Here is a 23,364-nt window from a genome sequence, read left to right on the forward strand (position 1 = left end):
AGATGCGCGAGCTATTCTGGTATGAGGTTTGCGGTTGCACTATAGCGCCATTTAGTTTCACTTACGTAACGTGAACTAAACTTATGCGCGGGTGATCCAAATAGTATATTTTCAGAAATTTAAATTGTCATGGAGAATTTTATGAAAACCTAATGAAAATGTTTTTAAATAATGCTATAACAATTTTTAAAAAGTAAATTAAATTAAAAAAAAAAGGAAAGTGCTTCAGTATCTGACAAAACCCCTACCGCCCACCTTGAAAGCTGGAACGCCCACTAGTGGGCGGTAGGGACCAGGTTGACTACCACTGCCTTACACAGTGGTAAGATCAGCAGTCAGGTGGTGTGTTTTCTGGCTGGCCAGGCTTCTCTGGATAAAGGAGAGATTGTAAAATCACCCACTTGCACTCTGTTTCTTGTAAGTAATCTGCAGCAATTGAACTTTTTGCACCTGGCTTCAATGCCAAAGGCTTTGGAAAAAGGAAATATGGGCCTATCAACCTTCATTCACTTCTGCTTAGTATATGTTAGCATGAGCAGGCCTGCTAGTCCGTAATCAGCTACGGATCATTAGGTTTTGTGCTATAATTGAAAAAAACACTGCTCTTTTCCCTAGAACAAACTTTGCTTTTACAGATATACCCAGCATCACAAGACTTCCCATAATCCTCTATGATTGCCCTCCCAATAATCTCTATGATTTTATACCTGGGGGAAACTAAAGAAAGACTTCAGTTTACAACTTCAAGTAGCCTCTGAATTGAAGAGCATTTAAAGCATTGGTTGAGGATATATATTTCCATCTGGCAAAGCTCTCTGAAGCATACTAATACAAGAACTAAAATAGGACATATGATTTCTAGAACAGGGGTCTCCAACCTTGGCAACTTTAAGACTTGTGGACTTCAACTCCCAGAAAAGCAAAAAGCAAAAAAAAGCAAAGCTGGTTGAGGAAGTCTGGGAGTTGAAGTCCACAAGTCTTAAAGTTGTCAAGGTTGGAGACCCCTGTTCTAGAAGATGCTAGAAGGGGGTGTAGACAGGGGTGAAATCCAGCAGGTTCTGACAGGTTCTGGAGAACCAGTAGCGGAAATTTTGAGTAGTTCAGAAAATCAGCGAAAACCACCTCTGACTGGTCCCAGAGTGGGGTGGGAATGGAGATTTTGCAGTATCCTTCCCCTGCCACACCCACCAAGCCACGCCCACAGAACCAGTAGTAAAAAAAAACTGAATTTCACCACTGGGTGTAGATCTAAGATATATCTATCCTACAATGGGGTTTTCAATCCAGGAGGTTCCCAGCAACTTTGCATACTAGCTGAAATCAGTGAGCACAAAGATTCTTGCCTTGCGTCTATGTGTGCTGCAGTGTTTGTCCTCTAATGTCATGCCTATTGCTTTCTAACTGGGAAATGTATGGAATTTTGCTGATTGTTTTCAGGAACAGCAGAGTCAACTGGAATCAACATCAGATTAAATAATGGTGACCTATGAAAAATGTGCGTGTGCCCTATTGGACAAATTCAAGACTAGTGAATGTATGAAGACTGAAGGTGAATAAGCGATCAATTGCAGTACTGGTGCTTTAATAACATTCCTCTGTAATGTTGATCTGGCTGGAGTATTGGTGTCCATCATGAAAGCATTCTGCCACTGGGCTCTCCTGTATTGCCTTTTCCCTCTTTTATAAAAGGTGTATTCCTTTCATAAAAGTTCCATACTATTTGTATGGAACTACTATTTGTTCTTATAAATCACAATAAAAGAATTGAAAAAAAATGGGTATGGGTCAGTGGTGGGTTGCTCCCGGTTCTGTCCGGTTCTTGTGAACAGGTAGTAACAGCAGCAGGAGGCTCCACCCACCCGCCCGGACGTCATCATGAAGGATCTGCACATGTGGCGCCATTGCGAACTGGTAGTAAAAGTAAGTAGAACCCACCCCTGGTATGAGTATAGTGCTGGGATTCATTTTTTTTTACTACCGGTTCTGTGGGTGTGGCTTGGTGGGCGTGGTGGGTGTGGCAAGGGAATGATACTGTAAAATCTCCATTCCCTCCCCACTCCGGAGGAAGGTTACTGCAAAATCCCCATTTCCTCCTGATCAGCTGGGACTCGGCAGGCAGAGAATAAATGGGGGCGGGGCCATTCAGAGGTGGTATTTACCGGTTCTCCGAACTACTCAAAATTTCCACTACCGGTTCTCCAGAACTGGCCAGAACCTGCTGCATACCACCTCTGGTATTGTATATGGGAGGAAGACAGATAAATGCTGTTCCCTGCTGCAGCTTCATCTCTGCCCCAAACAGACAGGATAGAAATCCATATGGAGAGCAAGGAGGATGTGCTTATGAGAGAGATTTTATAACCCTGGAAGAGAACTACAGTTCCTGGGTTAAAGACCGCAGTCTCGTGATCCGTAATAGCAATGGAAAGGAAAAGGCTTTACAATCTCATTCAGCAGAGCCAGGAAAATAGGGGATCAAAGAGGTGACAGTTGGTAAAGAGAGAAATCTGGCTTCCTTCCCAGTGGGTGTTTGCTGGCAAGAACAGCAGGAGAATTTTATGCACAGTAAGGTGTAACAGTGTTCCTGCTAAATGGTCATGCATTGGGTCTTATGACTATCAGATCATACAAATGGATAAACATAATGCAGCAAATGTTCTTTTACATAATGAGATTTGTGAAATATTTAAAAAGAACAAAGAGACATATTTATGAATAAGCAGCGGAGAGATCAGCCTCTTATGGAATTAAAACGAGATCCTTTCCTGCGTGTGCTTTTTGTAAAGGACAAGCTATGCTTTGATAAGGTTATATGACAACTGACGGCTGAGGTTTTGATTTAAGATTTCATACCAGAGGCATCACATGCATGACTTCAGAGGTTTCATCTATCCAAGGCAGAATTACACATTTCATTGGCCATCCTCATGGTTTAATGTCCCACCTCTTCCCCAAAGTAAGTCCCCTAACCAGGGGTGAAATCTACTTATCTTCCTTACTGGTTCGGAAGTGCTTGCTTTGCTTGCGCGCACACGTCACATGCACATGCAGACCTTCTGCGCATGCACAGAAGGTAAAAAACACATTACTTCCTGGTTAAAACCAGGAAGTAATGACACCCGGGTGGGTGGGTGGAGCTTTGCTCCACCATCACTACCAGATCGCCGAACTACCAGCCATGATCGCTACCGGATCGTGCAATCTGGTCCAATCCAGGAGCATTTCACCCCTGCTCCTAACCCAAGCTTCCTTAGATCCATCTGACAAACAACACTGAATCCCAGTCTAAGGAGCACTAGATAATTACTTTTCCACTAGTTTCCAATTTTCTACCATCTTTTTCCTCACCTTTACAGCTCTAAACTTTCCCAATGCCACCACTGTTGTTTTCTTTCCCCCCTTTTACAGTATTTGCTTCATTACCATTGTGTGTTTCCCCTTGCACTTTTGTTGTTCTCACTAGGTTAGTCACAGTGGTGGGATTCAATTTTTTTTACTACTGGTTCTGCGGGCGTGGCTTGGTAGAAGTGGCATGGTTTGGTGGGCGTGGCAGGGGAAGGATACTGTAAAATCTCCATTCCCTACCCACTCCAGGGGAAGGATACTGTAAGATCCCCATTTCCTCCCAATCAGCTGGGACTCAGGAGGCAGAGACTAGATGGGGGCAGGGCCAGTCAGAGGCGGTATTTACCGGTTCTCCGAACTACTCAAAAGTTCCGCTACCAGTTCTCCAGAACTGGTCAGAACCTGCGGAACACCACCTTTGGTTAGTCAGTCTTTGCACTCCCACATATGCAAGATATTGGGATTTTCCCTTCTTTTTCTCCAACTGTTGCAAATGTTCCTATAACTGTTTTGGAAGGTTCTGAACACTCAAGAGCAGATTTTGTACAGAGGAAAGAGGAAGAAAGACCATTTAATTAGTGAAAGAGAAAAAACATAAAAAAGACTAAAACAAGAAAAAGAGAATAAGAAAAAAGATTAAAATATGAAGAATGATTGCAGGAACTGGGTACGGCTAGTCTAGAGAAAAGAAGGACTAGGGGTGACATGATAGCAGTATTCCTGTATTTGAGGGACTGCCACAGAGGTGGTATTCAGCAGGTTCTGACCAGTTCTGGAGAACTGGTAGTGGAGATTTTGAGTAATTCGGAGAACCGGCAAATACCACCTCTGACTAACCCCGCCCCCATTTATTCTCTGCCTCCCAAGCCCCAGCTGATTGAGTCCCATCTGACAGCTGGGTCTTCTTTTTTTGCTCTGAACTGGCGCTGGAAAGCAGGTTAGTGTGGTGGGGAGGGAATGGAGATTTTACAGTATCCTTCCCCTGGAGTGGGGTGGAAATGGAGATTTTACAGTATCCTTCCCGTGGAGTGGAGTGGGAATGGAGATTTTGTAGTATCCTTCCCCTGCCATGCCCACCAAGCCACGCCCACAGAATTGGTAGTAAAAATTTTTTGAATCCCACCACTGGACTCCCACAAAGAAGAGAGGGTCAACTTATTTTCCAAAGCATCGGAGGGCAAGACAAGAAACAACAGATGAAAACTAATCAAGGAGAGAAGCAACTTGGAATTAAGGAGAAACTTAAACAGTGAGGACAATTAACCAGTGGAACAGTTTGCCTTCAGAAATTGTGGGTGCTTCATCATTGCAGATTTTTAAGAAGATATTGGATAGCCCCTTCTCTGACATGGTATAGGCCAGGGTCTCCTGCTTGAGCAGGGGGTTAGACTAGAAGACCTCCAAGGTCCCTTTCAGCTGAATTCTGATTGAATATTATTGAGAAGCCTTCCTGTGTTCCTAATACCTAGCCTTGAAAAGGATCTTTTGCCTATCAGATGTGCATCTTCTTAGAATTCTGATGGTGGGAGGTGTACTTGTTTTGTCTTTCAAAACTCCAATGAAAAAGGTTTGTGGCTCCCTTCCCTAAAAACTTGTACTGTTTTTTAAAGCTAAATGTCCTTCCTGTCATGTAAATCTACTGCCATGGTTGAGTTCACTCTGGTGGCAAAAGGCTGTCTTCTGTGCATCAGTAAGCATCAGCCATCCATTTCAAGGCCAATAAACTCTTTTTACATTCACATTTCCCTACCACCACCCTCCTGGTAATAGAGGTCAGTTTTAACTCTGTTCAGAAGCCTTGCCAAGAGGGCCAAGAGGGCCTGAGTGTTATTTCAAGGGATCATTTTTAGACTTGCCATGTCTAGTCAGGACTGAACCAAACTGGAGAGCTTAGGCAGTTGGCCCAGGAAGAGTTACAGATATTCAAACTGTTATGTATCTTTAAATGTTTTGGCGGGAAACAAACACGTTGCTGATTGGTTGAAGCCGCCGGTTGAACAGTATATAAGGAGAGGTTTTTCCCCAGCCAGGTTGCTGGGTTCACCCTATATTAAAGAGCTGTTGTCACTACCCTGGTCTCCAGCCTCGTTACTTCCCGAACGTAACACTGGCGACGAGGATGGGATTTCGAGGCTAAGGAGCACCAGAAGCGAGCTGAAGCACGGAAGAACCGAACCCAGCAAACCCAGGGCAGAAACGCGGAGATGGCCAGCTACACTCCGCCCGCGCCGTTTGACCCGGCCAGAGAGAAATGGGGAACGTACATGACCCGTTTCGAAAGCTTCTAAACAAGCGAACTGCAAGGAGTTCCAGACAACCGCAAAGGGCATATTTCTTGAGCCACTGCGGTCCGAGGTCATCGACATCGCGGAAGCCCTGGCAGAGCCAACGCCGGTACAATCGGTATCGTGGCAAACTCTGCAAACCCTGCTAAGAAACCATTTCGCGCCCACGCCGTCCAAATACGTGCGGCGTTTCGAATTTGGAGGCGCCGACAGCTGAGGCGAATCCATCAGCGACTACATGGCCGCCCTGCGAAAGCCTCCAAAGACTGTGGGTACCGAGACCTGGACGAGGCGCTGCTGAGCAACTCATCCGTGGGGTCAGAGACATGCGTTTGCGGGCGGCTGCTATCGAAAAGCAATCTAACGCTGGCAAAGCGCCTGGGCGAAGCCAGAGCGCATGAAATGTCCACCCAAGCGGCGGAGACCCTGCAAAAGCCACTCACACACGGCGAGCACAAAGTCAACCCCGGTGCACCAAGAAGAGATCCAGACCGAATCCGGCGGTGAGGATGAGGAAGGGTTTGTCGAACCGAGAAGCGGCAAAGAAGACCGGGACGAATCACGGAAGTTGCGGAGGTCAACACCAGCGCCAACACTGCAAGTTCAAGGGCGCTACATGTCGGTGCGAGAAGAAGGGCACCTAGCTCAAGTCTGTCGAGCTCCCCAACCTTCCCGCCGAAAATTCAAATCGGCCAATCAGGCGCGGATCGGCAAGGCGACCCGTGATTGGCTCAAACAAAAAGCGCGAACTCGAATCAAGCGACTGTGATCATAGGCGCGCCACAACCCGGTGGAGAAGAAAATCTTCACCAAGCCCAAAATAGAAGGAGTGCCGTGCCGACTAGAAGTGGACACGGGTCAGCGATCACCATCATGTCCTGGGACACTTTGCAAAGCCTTGCCATCAGTCGCGAGCGCCACCTGCAAACACAACGGCTACGGGTACACGACTACCAAGGGAATCGCATCCCTGTTCGAGGAACCACCTCTGTCCGAGTCGAGTACGGACCACACAAGAAGACCCTGCCCATCACGATCGTCGAAGGGACCCTGCCTGGTTTGTTGGGACTAGACTGGTTCCGTGCATTGGGCATGGGAGTGACTGGCATCTACAGAAGTGACTGTAACCTAAAGACACACTCATGAGCGAGTTCGAAGATGTCTTCAAGGACTGCCTGGGCAAGTACAAGGGACCCCTATTTCCTTCAACTTAGACCCCAGGTAGCCCCATTAGGTTAAAGGCAAGGAGAGTCCCTTTGCCCTTAAACCTAAGATTGACAAGGAGATAGATAAGCTCATAAATCAGGGATTCTGGTGCCAGTCGATCACGCGAAGTGGGAGACACCAATCATCACCCCAGTAAAACCAGATGGGTCAGTTAGAATCTGCGCTGACTACAAGGCGACGTTAAACAAAGCCTTACAGAAAAGCGCTTACCCGGTTCCCGTGGTGCAACACTTGCTGCACTCGTTGGGGCAAGGGCAAGTCTTTGCAAAGTTAGACTTGGCTCAAGCCTATCAACAACTGCCCGTAGGCGCCAACACAGCGAAGCCCAAGCGATTGTAACTCACAGAGGTGCTTTCAAGTGTACCCGATTACAATTTGGGGTGAGTGTGGCACCGGGGCTGTTCCAAAATTTAATGGAACGACTTCTGCAAGGGCTCCCAGGGGTAGTCCCCTACTTCGATGATGTATTGATATCAGCCGAAAATTTAGAGGAATTGGGGGAGCGTTTGAGGAAAGTTCTGGGCATTTTCCGGTCAGCCGGACTAAAGGTTAAAGTGAACAAATGCCAGATAGGGGTAGAATCCGTCGAGTTCTTGGGCTACAGAATAGACAAGAAAGGAATTCACCCCACTGAGAGCAAAGTCAAGGCAATAAGAAAGGCTCCAGCGCCCAAAAACAAAACAGAGCTACAGGCATTCCTGGGGCTAGTGAATTTTTACGCGGTCTTTTTAAAAAACAAGGCGACCGTTGCTGAGCCGCTGCATAAGCTTCTGGGAAAGAATACTGTTTGGTCTTGGGGAAAGTCGGAAGCTAGGGCTTTCGAAGCAGTAAAAAACCTACTCTCGAGCGATAGCCTACTGATCCAGTATCATAGCTCATTGCCATTATTACTGGTTTGCGATGCCTCCCCTTACGGGGTGGGGGCTGTGCTCAGCCACAGACTTCCAAACGGCACAGAAGCCCCAATAGCCTTCTACTCCAGAACGATGTCCTCAACAGAGAGGAACTATAGCCAGTTGGATAAGGAAGCGCTAGCGATCGTGTCAGGGGTAAAAAAGTTTCACGAATACGTTTTTGGCAGAGACTTTGAAATTGTTACTGACCATAGACCGCTGTTAGGGATACTGGCTGGCGACCGCCCAACGCCTGTGGCACTTTCGCCACGATTGACCCGATGGACTATCTTCTTAGCCGCTTATTCCTACAAGCTGCAGCATCGACCCGGAAAAGAAGTGGGGCATGCGGACGCTTTAAGCAGATGCCCACTACCAGGGGCGATCGAAGACCCCACTCCGGGGACGCCCATCCTGCTAATTGACTCTTTGGACTCTGGCCCAGTCACATCTAAGGAGGTGGCTCGGGCATCATACCGGGACATTATTTTGAGGACTGTACTCGGTTGGGTACAAAGAGGGTGGCCCGCTGCGCCGGGCGAGCGTTTTAAGGAATTTGTAAAAAAACGTGGGGAACTGTCGGCTCAAGGGGGGTGCCTGCTATGGGGAGATCGAGTGGTGATCCCGGAGAAATTGAGGGGAAAGGTATTGGACCTTCTACACGAGGGTCACCCAGGGATCGTAAGGATGAAGGGGCTAGCAAGAAGCTATGTTTGGTGGCCATTAATGGACTCAGAAATTGCTGAGAGGGTAGGGAAATGCCTGGCCTGCCAGGAATCCAGACCGCTACCCCCAACGGCCCCGGTTAGGGAATGGGAAAAATCCCAAGGGCCCTGGTCAAGAATCCACATTGATTTCGCCGGCCCTTTCCACGGCCAAACCTTCTTAGTGGTAGTCGACGCTTTCTCTAAATGGTTGGAGATCATTCTCATGAGATCCATGACAGCCGAGGCAGTAATCACAGCCCTGCGGCACCTATTCGCAACCCACGGGTTGCCTGACACGCTAGTATCCGATAACAGCCCGCAATTCACGGCAACCCAGTTTGAGGAATACTTGGCAGATGAGGGCATCCGACATGCCCTCTCTGCGCCCTTCCACCCTGCATCGAATGGCCTTGCAGAGCGTTCCGTCCGGAGCGCTAAGGAGGCATTGTCCAGACTCAAGCCAGGCGACTGGCAAACAAAGATAGACTTCTTTCTGGCCGTCCAGCATAGAACCCCCAGCACTGCTACAGGCAGAAGCCCAGCCGAATTATTGATGGGACGGAAACTCCGGTGCCCACTTGACCGTTTAAATCCCCATTACACACCAGAGGGTTACAAGGGGGAACTGGAAAAAACTAGAGAAATGGGCATAGGCGACCGAGTGTGGGCCCGCAACTATGGGGACGGCCCAAGTTGGTTAGCAGGGCAAATCATAAAAGCAACTGGTCCAAAGTCATACTTAGTTGAGTTAAAAGACAACCGAGTATGGAGGCGACACATCGATCAAATACGAAAACGAATAGCCGAACAATCCGAGCTAAATGAGACAGACCCTGACCACACATTAGTTGAACCCACAGCTGACCTTAACCCGGGAGAGGCGCAAGACTTAGCTGAGTCCCCGGAGGTCCAGCGACGCCATCAGGTTTTCCATTTGGTAACAGCAGGGACGACTCTGCAAGTAATCCAAGGCCGGATGGCCTAGAAAAAGAGTCTGCAAGTAATCCAGGGCCGGATGGCCTAGAGAAAGAGCTGGGAGGAGCAAACAGCCCCTCCGACCAGCTCAACCCACTCCCAAGGACTGAACCGCGCAGGTCCGAAAGAATCAGGAGACGCCCAGGTTATTTGCGTGACTACGTCGAAAAATAACATGTAAATAATATGTAAATATAGGTAAAGTGTTTTCTGGGAGGGGAGGAGTGTTATGTATCTTTAAATGTTTTGGCGGGAAACAAGCACGTTGCTGATTGGTTGAAGCCGCCGGTTGAACAGTATATAAGGAGAGGTTTTTCCCCAGCCAGGTTGCTGGGTTCACCCTATATTAAAGAGCTGTTGTCACTACCCTGGTCTCCAGCCTCGTTACTTCCCGAACGTAACACAAACATTCCATTTTTAGGTGCCGGTCCTGTAGTATCTTTTCTTTTATGTACACTGAGAGCATATGCACCAAGACAAATTCCTTGTGTGTCCAATCACACTTGGCCAATAAAATTCTATTCTATTCTATTCTATTCTAGTGGGGAAAGCATGACACAACTGAGATAAAGTGATATTTTCAGGTTCTTCTGCTGGGCAAATGCAAATAGGACTCAAAATGTGAGTGGATAAAACAAAAAATTTGGGGCAGATAAAACCTCACTGAATGCCAAGAAGACAGGTGAGCCAGACTGATGGGTCACATTGGGCCCATCTGCTAAAACTTTTCACCTTTGTCTTAAAATAGGCTTGCTTCCTTGTAGAGCGAGAATCCTGAAGACTGTTATTGTATAGGTGGAACAAATGTGAGTTAAGCAGTGATTACCCAAAGAATGTAAAACCACAAGATCCCGAATAGTAGTACTAGTTTGTATAGGACATATTACAGAAAAGTCAATTGCTCATCTGGAGATTTAGCAGTCAGAGGCAGGGCATCTACTCTGCACACTTAGCTTTTCTAACAAGATGCAGCAAAAGTATTGTTGTTGAGAAGAGACTAAAGAAGATGTGAACTGTCCCAGATGAATAGAGACTATAAGCATATCCAGGCAAGTTTTGTCTAGTGCAGTGGTTCTCAACCTGTGGTTGCAGAGCCCGGGGGGGGAGGGGGGGAGGGGAATGTTATCACAAGGGATCCATGAAGGCTTGAAGAAATATTATGATTTGAATCTTGAGTTAAGTCTTGCTGGTCCCTGGCCATGGTCCCAGGTCACAAAATGTATTTAAAGGGATCCATGGCAGGGGTGAGCTCTACTTACCTTTACTACCGGTTCGCAACGGGACTGCGCGCATGCGCAGAAGCGTCTGCTCATGTGCAGATCACCCATGATGACGTTGTGGCGGGTGGGCGGAGCCTCCCACCGGTTTTCTACTGGTTCTATAGAACCGGACTGAAGTGAGAGCAACCCACCACTGATCCATGGTAAAGAAAAGATTGAGAACCACTGCCTTGGTGATTAAGGTGCTTGCCTACAAACCAGGAGACTGTTAGTTTTAGTCTTGACTTACGCATGAAAGCTGGCTGGGTGATCTTGGGCCAATTATTCTCTCCCAGCTCAACTCACCTCATAGGATTGTTGGCGAAAATAGCAAGAGAAGGGAGGTATAATAATAAGGATGGGATATAAAATAAATGAAAATGAGCATATACCACTGATGGTTAACCTTTTTGGTGCCGAGTGCCCAAAGTGTGCACGCAAATGCATACGCTTGCACCCGAACTCCCAAAATTCAATGCGTGCACCCCCACGCATGCATTTCCCATACATGTGCGTGCATCCCCGCACATGCTCCCCCCTGTGCATGCATCCTGCCCCCCTGCCCCCCGTTTTGGCTACCAGGTTGGTGCAGGAGGCTTTCCAGGCCCAAAATGGGGCACCGGGGCCCGCATGAGGCTCCCCTGCACCCCGTTTTGGGCCTGGAAAGCTGCCTGCACCAACCTGGAAGCCAAAACGTGTCACGGGGGCTCAGCACCCCCCATGATCCATTTTTGGCCTGGAAAGCCTCCTGCACCAACTGCCCCCCACTGCACAGGCACCCTGCCCCTCTTTGCATGTGCACACATGTCCCCTGCATGTGCCCCGCTCCTCGTGTATGCGCAACAGAGACCCAAAGACCAGCTGGCTGGTGGGAGGTGTGCACGCATGTGTGGTAGAACTGGGCTGGGGGGACTGCTAGCATGCACACAGAGAGGGTTTGAGCCATCGCATCACAAGCATATAGTCTTTCACAAAATTACACACTGACTTTCAGTTGTGTCTTTTACATGGGTGGGATTCTTCTATGTTTAACAGCCTGAGTGGGAAATGATAATTAACAAACTGGACACAGACCCATTACTTGTATTATTTTAAAATGCCCATGGTTAAGACTGCTGAATCTAAAGTGTATCACTTAAGTGAATTGGTGCAGATGTCCTAAATTTGTGGAATGTACTTTTCTGATATTAAGCTGGATAAGAGCTAAGCACTTGAATGCCAGTCTGCTAAATTCCCAAGTTTTCTTAACTCAATTTTCTTGAGAATTAGGAGCTCTTTCTTTCTTTCTTTTTTTTTTAAAAAGTCATGCCCAACAAACTTTATGTAAATTTTTCTTAATTTATGTAGAAATTGTAGTATAAGCCATGCCACAGAGAGACACTACAGAAAATTACAGGAAATGAAAGACGCTTCTTAGTTCTGTACTGTTATCATAATAAAAATTCAGGGGAAATATCCTGTTATACTTTTTAAAAAAAAGATTATACATCTTTGAGAGGTGCCACAATGCCTAGGATTATATAGCACCTTGTAAGAAGCAGGGTGTGACTTGGTAGTTAGACTTGAATTTCTGAATCTTGAATCTTGTCTTGCATTTGCATGTTCTACTTCCTTCTCAGAATCCCAATAGGGTCATTTACATTTTGCCACCACACCTGCTTGCTATGATTTTGCTGCCGTTTCATAGTAAAACCTTAATTTCATCACTGGAATCGTTACCCAAACATGGGTGGAATAATGAATGTTCAGGTAATTTCCAGTTTCCACCCACCTCCAAGTCACATTTTACTATATTTTAGATGAGAAATAGACAGGATCTCACTCAGCAAAACAGTTCACCTTGAATAACCAGCTAAATTTTGGAAAAGTTTTTATAGGAACATTGTTTTCTGCCTGCTCTCGCAAACACAAGCCATTGTTTGTAGTTTGGGTAAAACAATAGCCATCTAATGGTTTGCCCAAACCAGGAAGTCAGGAAAGAATCAGAACAAAGAAAGGAGTTAAGGAGGGAGGCAAAACTCTATGGAGCACTTGAATTTCTGGGCAAATTTCCAGAAGCTGGAGACAATGAGCTTGTCAAGGCTGCTGTTGACCTCTGGGGTAAAACTGAAAGGACTAATGACACAATTGCTCACAAATGTATTCTTCTGGCAGTGTGCAGTCTAGGCTTGTCCTTGGTTTTCTGTGGATGGAATGAAAAAGTCAGGGAACAACTAGAGTGCAAGTAGTGTAAGACGTGCCAAGAGGCCAATTGGACCTAACTCAGTGCATATAATTGCACCTACTGTGTGGCAGTGAACCTTGTAGAATAGTTTGTGGCTTCCATTGCATCCTCAAACAGCCATCCAGCAAAGCTCTTTAGAGTGGTGAAGGTTTTATTACCATCTGCTTCAGAGCTCCCAATGCTGCCCACTTTAAGGCGAAAAAGAAAATAGTTATGGAATAATTCTTTACTTGTTACTCTGAATAAACCAACATGACAATCCCTGTTCATTTTAGTTTATCTGAGCTAGCCAAAGAGAGGGGGAGGGAATCGATCAAATAAACACAGAGAGTGATGCCACCAAATGTGAAGGAAGCAGAATTCTACTGAGGTCCCTGAATCCAAAGGATTTTGTCAAATAACATCCCTTATTTTGGTTTTGAAGGTTGCACTTGTATAACTGCAGAGCTTGGATGACATCAGTTACTCTGAGCACTTTCAATTGGGACAAAATGAGCCATGGTCATCCACCAGTTGGAAAACACAGACGTTGTTGATCCTGCTTGATCTCTCAGCAGTTTCTGTTACTGTTGACTAAGGTGTTTTTGGACTGTCTCTGTAAGCTGAGAGTTAGGGACACTGTGTTGTTCCCACAGGCATGGTTGGCTGCCAAAACTATCATTTTGTCCCCAATGCTAACAAGCTTCTATATGAAACCATGGAGTTGCTTGTGTCAACTCTGAAGCGAACCTGGCTGAAGCCATCTTGTGCTGCCTCACAGTTGCCATGAAGCCTGAGAAAGAAGGGGAGGGGGAAGGTAGTAGATAGCCCAGCTTACAGTCAAAATAAAAAGTTTTCCTGTGGGAACCAAGGTCATCATAACAGGTGGCTGGTGAAGTGGGAGAGTATATTCATTGGACAATGTGACTGATGACACTGGGGTGGGGAGAAGTTTTTATTTTTTTAATTAGATGAAAACCTCGGGAACTTTCAGAGTTGGTTTTCACCAGCTGTGCTGTTATGATGTATCCAATAAACATGTTCTTAGAGGATTCTATCTGCCTTGGAGTTCTGCTTTCAATGGGTGCATTACTCAGAACCCTGACAGGTGGCTCATCAGGGCTTTGGGAGTGGATGTCACTTCTTCATAACATTTGAATTAGGAAAGACCATGCTCGGGTACATGAGCACCAATAAATTAAGCTTAAATCCTGGGGAGAGAAGAAGAGTTTTGAGTATTGGAGAACTACTCATTCCAAATGGTGTTATGTAGACTCAGAAAAACAGGCAGATGATTTGCAGGAACTTTTAAAATCATCAGTAGTAGTGGAGATCCAAGTGATCTCCATAGCTGGAAATATGTATTGCCACTTTCATCTGGAATATCAACTATGCCCTTTGCTGGAAAGGATAGTCTACCTACAGCAATTCACAGGTTGGTAAACTTACATTTAGATTACTAGAATGTATTCTATAGGGGGAGGATGCCCTTGAAGACATTCTGGAAAGTTCAAGTAATGCAGAACATTGCATCCAGGGTACTGACTAGAATTCAAGATTTGGGATGATCATAAGACTCTAAATAACATGGCACTAGGATAGTAGTCAGTGTATCGTCACAGTTATTAGACCTGGCCAGTCAGTCAGATCTTTGGGGGAGATCCTCTATAGGTGTCAGCGTTCCAGGAAAAACCCCCAACTCCAAGTAAAAACTCCGAAGCAAGCATCTTTCAAAGTTCTATTTACTAGGATAGGTAACTGGCACAACTGGGAAAACCCGAATCTGAGTGGTCCAGGTTTTCCCTCAGTAAATCAAAACCCCCCAAACCATCCCCTCACTCCTCCATCAATCACATGCTCCAATCGCCAACCGTCCCATCTTGAGACATCACTCCGACCACTCCTTCTCCAGATGTAGGATCGGCCTGACCTTGACCAACAGGAAGAATATTATTATGTCTAAAGACAACCCCTCTACTAAATCCCCCCTCCTACTTTCCCATACATGAGAAAGTGGCAGCACGGAAGCTTCTGGCCTAATATGGCTTCCAAAGCTGACAATAGTTCTTGAGGACTATTGAATGCCATATCATAGTTGCAAACAGAAGAACATCTTAATAACATTGTTAATTGCACCAAGACAAATTCCTTGTGTGTTCAATCACACTTGGCCAATAAAAAATTCTATTCTGTTCTGTTCTGTTCTGTTCTAATACTCTGCAACAGTCTTTAAGAGGCATCTGTTGAAAACTTGGCTGTTTTCCCAGGCCTTTCCCCCACTTTTTAAATGAATAGGTTTACCTGAATATTATTTTTTATAGTTGTCTTATACTGTTCAAATCTTGTTTCATTACATACTTTATTACTGTTTTTTAATTGCAAACCATCTTGAGATACTTTAGCAAATGAAACAGTATATAAATACATTAAATAAGGAAGTACAATATGTTACATTCTGATATATCGGCCTCATAAATTAAAAGTTTCACAACTATCAGACATTCAAAAACAGTATTCTGACTGATCACAGCACATTATTATGGTATTTGAATCAGCTAAGCTGACTTAAATTTTGTGAAGCATGTAGTCTAAGAAAAAAGCCTTATCAAATCACTCTCAGCTCTAGAATTATTTTTAATAGCTTATACATAACTGAAAGCTTACATGATGTCATTGAAATTCACATGATTTGTACAAAAGCACAGTATATGCTATGGTACACGATGTATCTGCTATAACATTGCTTGCCATTTAGTTATCCTGAATTTCACTGTTATTTATAATCACGTTTTGAAAAATAAATAAAGATTCCCATCAGGAAACCTTTTGCCAACAAAATGGAAGAACATCCAGGTTGGTATTACGCTTATTATAAGTTGATTTGATGCTAATTGCTGTGGCTAACATCATAACGTGCAAACATATATGGACCTGGCAAACTATAAGAGCTTTAAATGGTTGGTTTTGGAAAAAGAATTCTGTTCCAGTTTTTCCTAATTGTTTAATTTAAGAATATTGTGAAACACTTGTAGACTTAGAAACCTGCAAGGAAATAATCATTGCTCTGAAGCTACCAGATTTTCATAATGGAAACTGACACCATTCATCCCTCTGGTGAAACAGAGAGGGACAAGGTCTCTCAGGGATAATACAATTAATATAAGAAGACTACTATATTTAGCACTCAGGACAAGAAGAACAAGAAAAGAAAAATAAGCTATGGTAAAGCTGCTTCAAGGACAGCTAAAATTAACACAGGAGAACACTACCGTATAGCAATCTTATATGTATTAATTTAAGGTTATTTCCTGGTACATGGCTTTGGCCCTGCAACCAATTTTTTCCATAATTGCCATTTGATTTGTGTTTGGAGCTTTTTAAAATCGATTTTGCATTTTGAATGTCAAATTTGTACCTCAGATCTTCTACACAAATCATTTAGGCTTTTTTGTTATCTTTTTTTTTTTTATGAGACGGATTGGCTTCACAAGTAAATTATGTTTTATAGTATTTTTTTTTCCCTGTGAGAAGAACCAAAATCTTCTCTTTGCTATAGGAAAATAATGGATGTAATAATTTTATTTCTTTATTAATGAGAACCCCAACAGTGTCTGGTGAGGGCAGAGTTTGTACTATTGGACTGGAGCTACATTATGCATATAATAGCAAACATGCAAGGATTGTTTAGGATGAATGGAAGGAGTTCTCCAAAGGTAAATGTTTGAAAAACACTGCAAGATACTGCTATATGATCTGCTATCAGTGCTGTTAAATATTAACTACAGGTAAGTCCTTATCACCACAATGGAGCCAAAAATTTCAGTTGCTAAGCGAGACAGTTGTTAAGTGAATTTTGCCCTATTTTACAACCTTTCTTGCCACAGTTAAGGTACTAACATGGTTGTTAAGTGGCTGCTCCATTGACTTTGCTTGTCACAAGGTGATGACATGACCCTGGGATACTGCAGTTGTCATAAATACGAGTCAGTTACCAAGCATCTGAATTTAGATCACATGACCATGGGATGCCACAATGGTCGTAAGTGTGAAAAATGATTATAAGTCACTTTTTTCAGTGCCTTTGTAACTTCGAACAGTTCCTAAATCAGTGGTAGTCAACCTGGTCCCTACCGCCCACTAGTGGGCGTTCCAGCTTTCATGGTGGGCGGTAGGGGTTTTGTCTGATACTGAAGTACTTTCCTTTTTTAAAAATTTAATTGACTTTTTAAAAAAATTTCATAGCATTATTTAAAAACATTTTCATTAGGTTTTCATAAAATTCTCTGTGACAATTTAAATTTCTGAAAATATACTATTTGTATCACCCGCACATAAGTTTAGTTGACGTTACGTAAGTGAAACTAAATAGCGCTATAGTGCGACCGCAAACAAAAGAGCCTCGTCCCAGAATAGTTCGCGCATCTCCCCCCACACCACCCAGCTGTAACAGAAAAGCAGAGCTGGTAGCTGGAGCCCTCCCACAAACCCAATCTACGATGCACAAGAGGCATGCGCAGACGATGATACACGGCGTATTACTGTGGAACCGGTGGGCGGTTAGAAAATTTTACTACTAATAGAGATACAAAAGTGGCCGGTAGGTATTAAAAGGTTGACTACCCCTGTCCTAAATGAACTGTTGCAACTCAGGGACTGCCCTATTTTATATATTTAAAACATAAATTAACATAAAAATATAAATATATGAATATATTATATTCTTTAAATATAAACAAATACGTAAATCTTTGGGCACCATTGTACATCAACCACATTGCAAAATATCAGCTGCTAGATAGAAATATTGAACCAGCACATCACTGAGTTTCAAGGAAAAAAAAGACAATGATTCAAAGAACATTCTCAAGTACTCATGAAATACCTTGAGCTTGCTGTATTTGGCAACATTCCTAAAAAGAAATGTTGAGGAAGATTACACTTACATCTAGTTTCCAGCTTAATAAGAATTAGAAACCCTTGATTGGACCATCACTGAAACATTAAACCTGAAGAGGTACATTGTTGTGATTCCCTGTAAAACTCAACTGTTTGGTTAATTTTATATTTTAGTCAACTAAAATGACACAGAGAAAAATCATTGATAATAACCCGAAATGAAATAGGAGATAGAAAGAAAATAGCAGAGGATAACTATTTTCAGAAAAGAGCATGGCCGGAAAACAATTTAAATAATTGTTCCAGTTCTGAAATTATAGTGTAATTGGACAGAAGGGTGTGCTAAGTAAATAGGAAAAAAAGAGTCCAAGAACCATGCTCTGAATGCAGCAATGGTGTAAATGACATAAATGAATGACTTACTGGCCTTTAGACTGCCTTCCATATTAGGTTACCATATGACCTAATTTCTGCTGCCATTGAATGAGAGGAAAAGCAAGGCTTATTGTGAATAAAGCTGACAATTCCACATGCTTCCATTTTCACCAGTAGATCTTCTGCATTTCGTAGCAATCTACCCCCCTCCCCAGGTAGAAAAGCAATGTAGGCAAGGAGATTCAGTAAATAAATCAAATCAAGGTTTTCATCAATAAATTAGAAGCCAGATGGCTGAAATGGCTTCAACAATCCATTAGGTGAGTTGGAATATAAAAATCTGTCCAATGTCCTTGAAAAATTACCACAAATTATAGCGTTTGGCTTTGTCAAAGCAATCAGGAAAACAAGAGATCCCTTTGGATACTAACTTCATTCTTTCTCCTAGAAAAGTACAAGAAGTTGTTAATTAAGCTGGTGGCCCTACTGACTATTTAGCTTCCAGAAAGAAAACAGTAATTCTGGAAGGTGGTCAATTTACCTATTTCTGATTTTCTGTTTAGAGCAGGGTGTCAAACTTGTGGTGTCACATTGTTGTCACATGACCTTTTGTGACGTTTTTCCCATTCACAGAGCTGAGTGGACGTGGCCTGGGCATCTGGCCCACAGGCTGTCAGTTTGACATCCCTGGTTTAGAGGATGAAGCAGGGATGAACTCTAGCAGGTTCCGACAGGTGCTGGAGAGCCAGTAGTGGAAATTTTGAGCAGTTTGGAGAACTGGCAAATACCACCTCTGGCTGGCCCCGGAGTGGGGTGGGAATGAAGATTTCACAATATCCTTCCTCTGCCACGCCCACCAAGCCACACCATGCCCATCAAGCCATGCCCACAAAACTAATAGTAAAAAAAATTGGATTTTACCATTGGGATGAAGGATTTTGAAAGGGATTCATTCACTAAACATTTTTGCAAAAGATATTCATGTAGGTTTTAAAATACCAAGGAGCACATCAGTAAAATACAGACTAACATGAAATGTTATTTAGAGATACCAGAACCAAGAAGTCACCCAAAAGGCAACAGGACTACTGGATGAAGAAAGTATTTGCATTTGATGTCCCAGCAGAAAACACAGTGGGCTGCCCAGGGTTGAATGCAATTTTTTTCCAGAGGAAATCTGAAGAATTGAGGCATTAAGAGGTGATGAAATATTAGGCATCGGGGGCAAACTGACAGCAATAGGTTGAAATGGTATCAGTTGGTCTAGAGAGGGTACCCACTCAGAAGGTCTGAAAAAAAGCATAGGTTAAATTCATGATTTCTAACAATAAGTATCTAATACTGAGTTCTCTACAAGAGCAATGGAAAATGGTCAGAGTAATACCAATTTTAAAATGTTGCAAGAAATTATTAATACCAATTTTATGTGAATTTAAGAAATTAAATGTTACAAGAATCACAAAGCTAAAAGAAGCCATCTTATCGCAAACCTTATAATTAAATAAGGCTACCAGATTTGGGATGTGGTGGCTCAGTGGCTAAGATGCTGAGCTTGTCAATCGAAAGGTCGGCAGTTCAGCGTTTCGAATCCCTAGTGCCACGTAATGGGGTGAGCTCCCATTGCTTATCCCAGCTTCTGCCAACCTAGCAGTTCGAAAGCACATAAAAAATACAAGTAGAAAAATAGGGACCCCCTTTGGTGGGAAGGTAACAGTGTTACGTGCGCCTTTTGGTGTTTAGTCATTCCGGCCACATGACCACAGAGTCATCTTTGGACAGCGTTGTCTCTTCGGCTTTGAAACGGAGATGAGCATTGCCCCCTAGAGTTGGGAACAACTAGCACATATGTGCGAGGGGAACTTTACCTTTACCTTACCAGATTTGGCCTGCAAGAATTCTGATGGCCACTAGATAGCAACAGAGAGATACAGAAATTTTCAACTTTTTGCTGCCCTCTAAAGGCCATCTCGATTTTGCATGCAAGTTCTCATAACTCTATAGCTAAATTATGGAGTTTCCTACTAGAAATTGTAATAATAGTCATTAATGTTTCTGACTTTACAGGGAGTATAACACATTCATTGTAAGGTGGTTCTTAATGGTGATTTACTGTCCTATAGCTGTCCTATATAACATCAGTTGGGAAGCAACTACAGGCAAGCCTTTGCATTCTCCTGTTCTTATGTGTTTCCCATTGGCATCTAGGGGCCGCTGTAGAAACAGAACATTGGACTAAACAAGGCCTTGGATTTGATCCAACAGGACTTTTGTTGTGTTCCTATTCAATGAATAGCATCTGACAAAACTGCCATTCACATTTGGTCAGCTGCATTAGACTAGGCAGGTCACGAGAGTGTAGGCTTGAATGATTGAATCATGTATTAAGAGGAGATTATCGCTTCCTAGTATAAAGTCATACACCCTCTAGGCATGCAAAATAGGTCAGAAAGAACACAATATGCTCACATGGTGGGAATGGAAAGATTGTGTTTCTGTAAAAGTTTTACAAGCTATATGGTTGTAATCTTATGCTTCTTGTGCTCCACTGCTGGTGAGCAGAATCTGGCTGAGATTTAAATATGTTACATGGCCCCATCTCCATAAAGGAAAACAAATTAATCTCTGATTCCTTGTAACCTACTTATTTATTCGTGCAGGACTGGCATAGAAATTTTTAAATAAATTTTTAGCAGTTTTAATATTTTGATTTAATTTGGAGTTTTTATGTTCTTAATAGTTTTAATCTGGCCTGATGTTTAATAAGATTTTTAAAATTGTTTTTACTATGTATGTTGTATTGTTTTTTTATTACGGCTGTGAACCGCCCTGAGTCCTTCGGGAGAAGGGCGGTTTAAAAATCTAAATAAACTAAACTAAATAAACTAAAATAAACAATAGCTTAAAGTAAATTGGGTTTTAATGGGGAAGGGGAGAGGTTTGAAGTAGTAGAAGAATGTGCAGTTTGAAGAAAGCATATTTTGAACCATACCATTCTTATGGCCAGTTAATATATTTAACAAGATCAAATAATAGGCCCATAGCTGGGTTTCAATGCCATATTAAAACCCTACCAATTTTAGATACCTAACAACCTTTCAGATACATCTATTTTTTGAATAGGTTTCAGAGGGAGAAATCCTCATTTCTGTTTTAAATGAAGGTTTATGTGTAAAGCTGTTGCAAGGTGGGAACCTTGATACAAAGTCTCAACAGAAAAACTTTGAAACATGCAATCTATCACCTGTATGTATAAATTGAAATGTCCTGTCCCACAGTTTTGGATTGCATTCAGCAAACTCAGAGATAAATATTTCAGGACTGACCAGTATGCATTCTGAGAAGTAAATGGTTCTCAAGCTTTCTTATTAATTATTTTGTAATAAAGTCTTTAAGTTGTGTGTGTGTGTGTACTTTTGCATATATATATTGTGAAGCTGGTTGATCAAAGGTTTTGTGGGATTATATCACATCAGAGGGTAATATCCTTTTTAGATGCTTTATTTGGGATCATCAGAAAGTTGTTAAGCAGCTGCGTCTTGCACAATTGCTTTGAACCCAAATTCAGAATGTCTTATTCATAGGTCAGTAGTCTGATCATGTTTTGATCATTCCAAAAGTGTTCTGAATTAGAAACCTCCCCGTTTCAAGCTTAGAATATACGTTATGGCCAGAACAGCTATTTTGATCACAAAATCGTTTTCTTTGAGCTCAGAACATTTAAAATGTGTACACTGTACACCACAGCCATGGTGGAACAGTGGTTAAAATGTGGTATTACAGGCACACTCTGCCCACAGCCTGGAGTCCAATCCTGACCGGCTCAAGGTTGATGCAGCCTTGACTCCATCCTTCCAAGGTTGGTAAAATGAGGACCCAGATTGTTGTGGGCAATATGCTGACTCTGTAAACTGCTTCGAGAGTACTATAAATCAGGGGTTCCCAACCCCTGGTCCATGGTCTGGTACTGGGCTGCGATATGCCAGAAACTGGGCCATGTAAACAAACAAAGCCATATCTGCGGGAGGCAGGTAACATGTGAAACAACACCCCCTCTGGTCTGCGGAAAAAACTCTCTCCATGGAACCTGTTGGATCCGATGATGGAAGAGACAGACACAGCTCTTTCAGTAACAACAGCTCTTTATTAGTAGACCAGTACAACCCAACAGAGTGCTAGTCTGGCAGTGTCCTCTTTTATAGAGGGCTGCCAGACAGCTTAACCAATGAGATTCAAGTACTTTCCCGCCTTTTGGGAGGACCTGAGTGAAAACTATAGCATACCCTTATATGGTAAATAACAGAACCGGTCCCTGGTGCCCAAAAGGTTGGGGGCCGCTGCTATAAAGTTCTATGAAGCAGTATATAAGTCTATGTACAATTGCTATTTTTCATTTTGCATACATCTTTTTTTTAATCAGTGTATTCAGTGATAAATATCTAGTATCCTGTTCATTCTCAAAACTTGCCCCTTAGATAAAATACCCTTCTTCACATTTAGCAGATGAGTTAAGGTCAATAAAAATAGAGTGGTCTAAATACAAACATGTTTATACAAACATGTTTTCCTACAGGCAAAAATGGTATCCTGCATAATTGTTAGGTTTATTACTATTTTACCACTAATTCTGATTTTCCCCCCACAGATGACATTTTTCAATTCTTGAAATGGCAGAGAAACTTCCCCATGAGGCTTCTGTTGTATAATTATTCTACCTAAACACAGAATTTGGAGGTGCAGATGATATCATCTTTATCTTGAATGTTTCCCATTTTTCCAACTCCAGCTTTTTTTCCCGTTGAAACAAAAAAAGATAAAAGTTTCCCATCAGTTGTGTCTGACTCTCTGTTTCCTAGCTGAGGAAGCTAGCATTGTCCAAAAATGCTTTTGTGGCAGTGGTGGGATTCAAAAACTTTTACTACTGGTTCTGTGGGTGTTGCTTGCTGGGTGTGGCATGGCTTGGTGGACATGGCATACTGTAAAATTTCCATTCCTTCCCCACTCCAGGGGAAGGTTACTGCAAAATCCTCATTTCCTCCCAATCAGCTGGGACTCGGGAGGCAGAGAATAAATGAGGGTGGGGCTAGTCATTTACCGGTTCTCTGAAGTACTCGAATTTTCCACTACTGGTTTTCCAGAACTGGTCAGAACCTGCTGAATACCACCTCTGTTCTGTGGTCATGTGACTAGCATGGCTATGCA

At 43.2% G+C, this 23,364-nt stretch overlaps 1 long non-coding RNA gene across 2 annotated transcripts in view; it reads left to right on the plus strand.

Annotated features, from left to right (window-relative positions):
* LOC131192366 (uncharacterized) overlaps positions 1 to 22,984 on the plus strand; it is a 30,610-nt gene extending 7,626 nt beyond the window's left edge. Inside the window, exons 2-4 of one of the 2 annotated variants that reach the window (XR_009153721.1) lie at positions 1,438 to 1,549; positions 19,212 to 19,365; positions 22,808 to 22,984. This is a non-coding gene — a long non-coding RNA (uncharacterized LOC131192366). The remainder of the gene's footprint in view (positions 1 to 1,437; positions 1,550 to 19,211; positions 19,366 to 22,807) is intronic. The other variant, XR_009153722.1, reaches the window with a different exon arrangement.
* Positions 22,985 to 23,364: the final 380 nt, after the last annotated feature.

Source organism: Ahaetulla prasina, chromosome 1, assembly GCF_028640845.1.
Source record: "Ahaetulla prasina isolate Xishuangbanna chromosome 1, ASM2864084v1, whole genome shotgun sequence".
Lineage (NCBI taxonomy): Eukaryota > Metazoa > Chordata > Lepidosauria > Squamata > Colubridae > Ahaetulla > Ahaetulla prasina.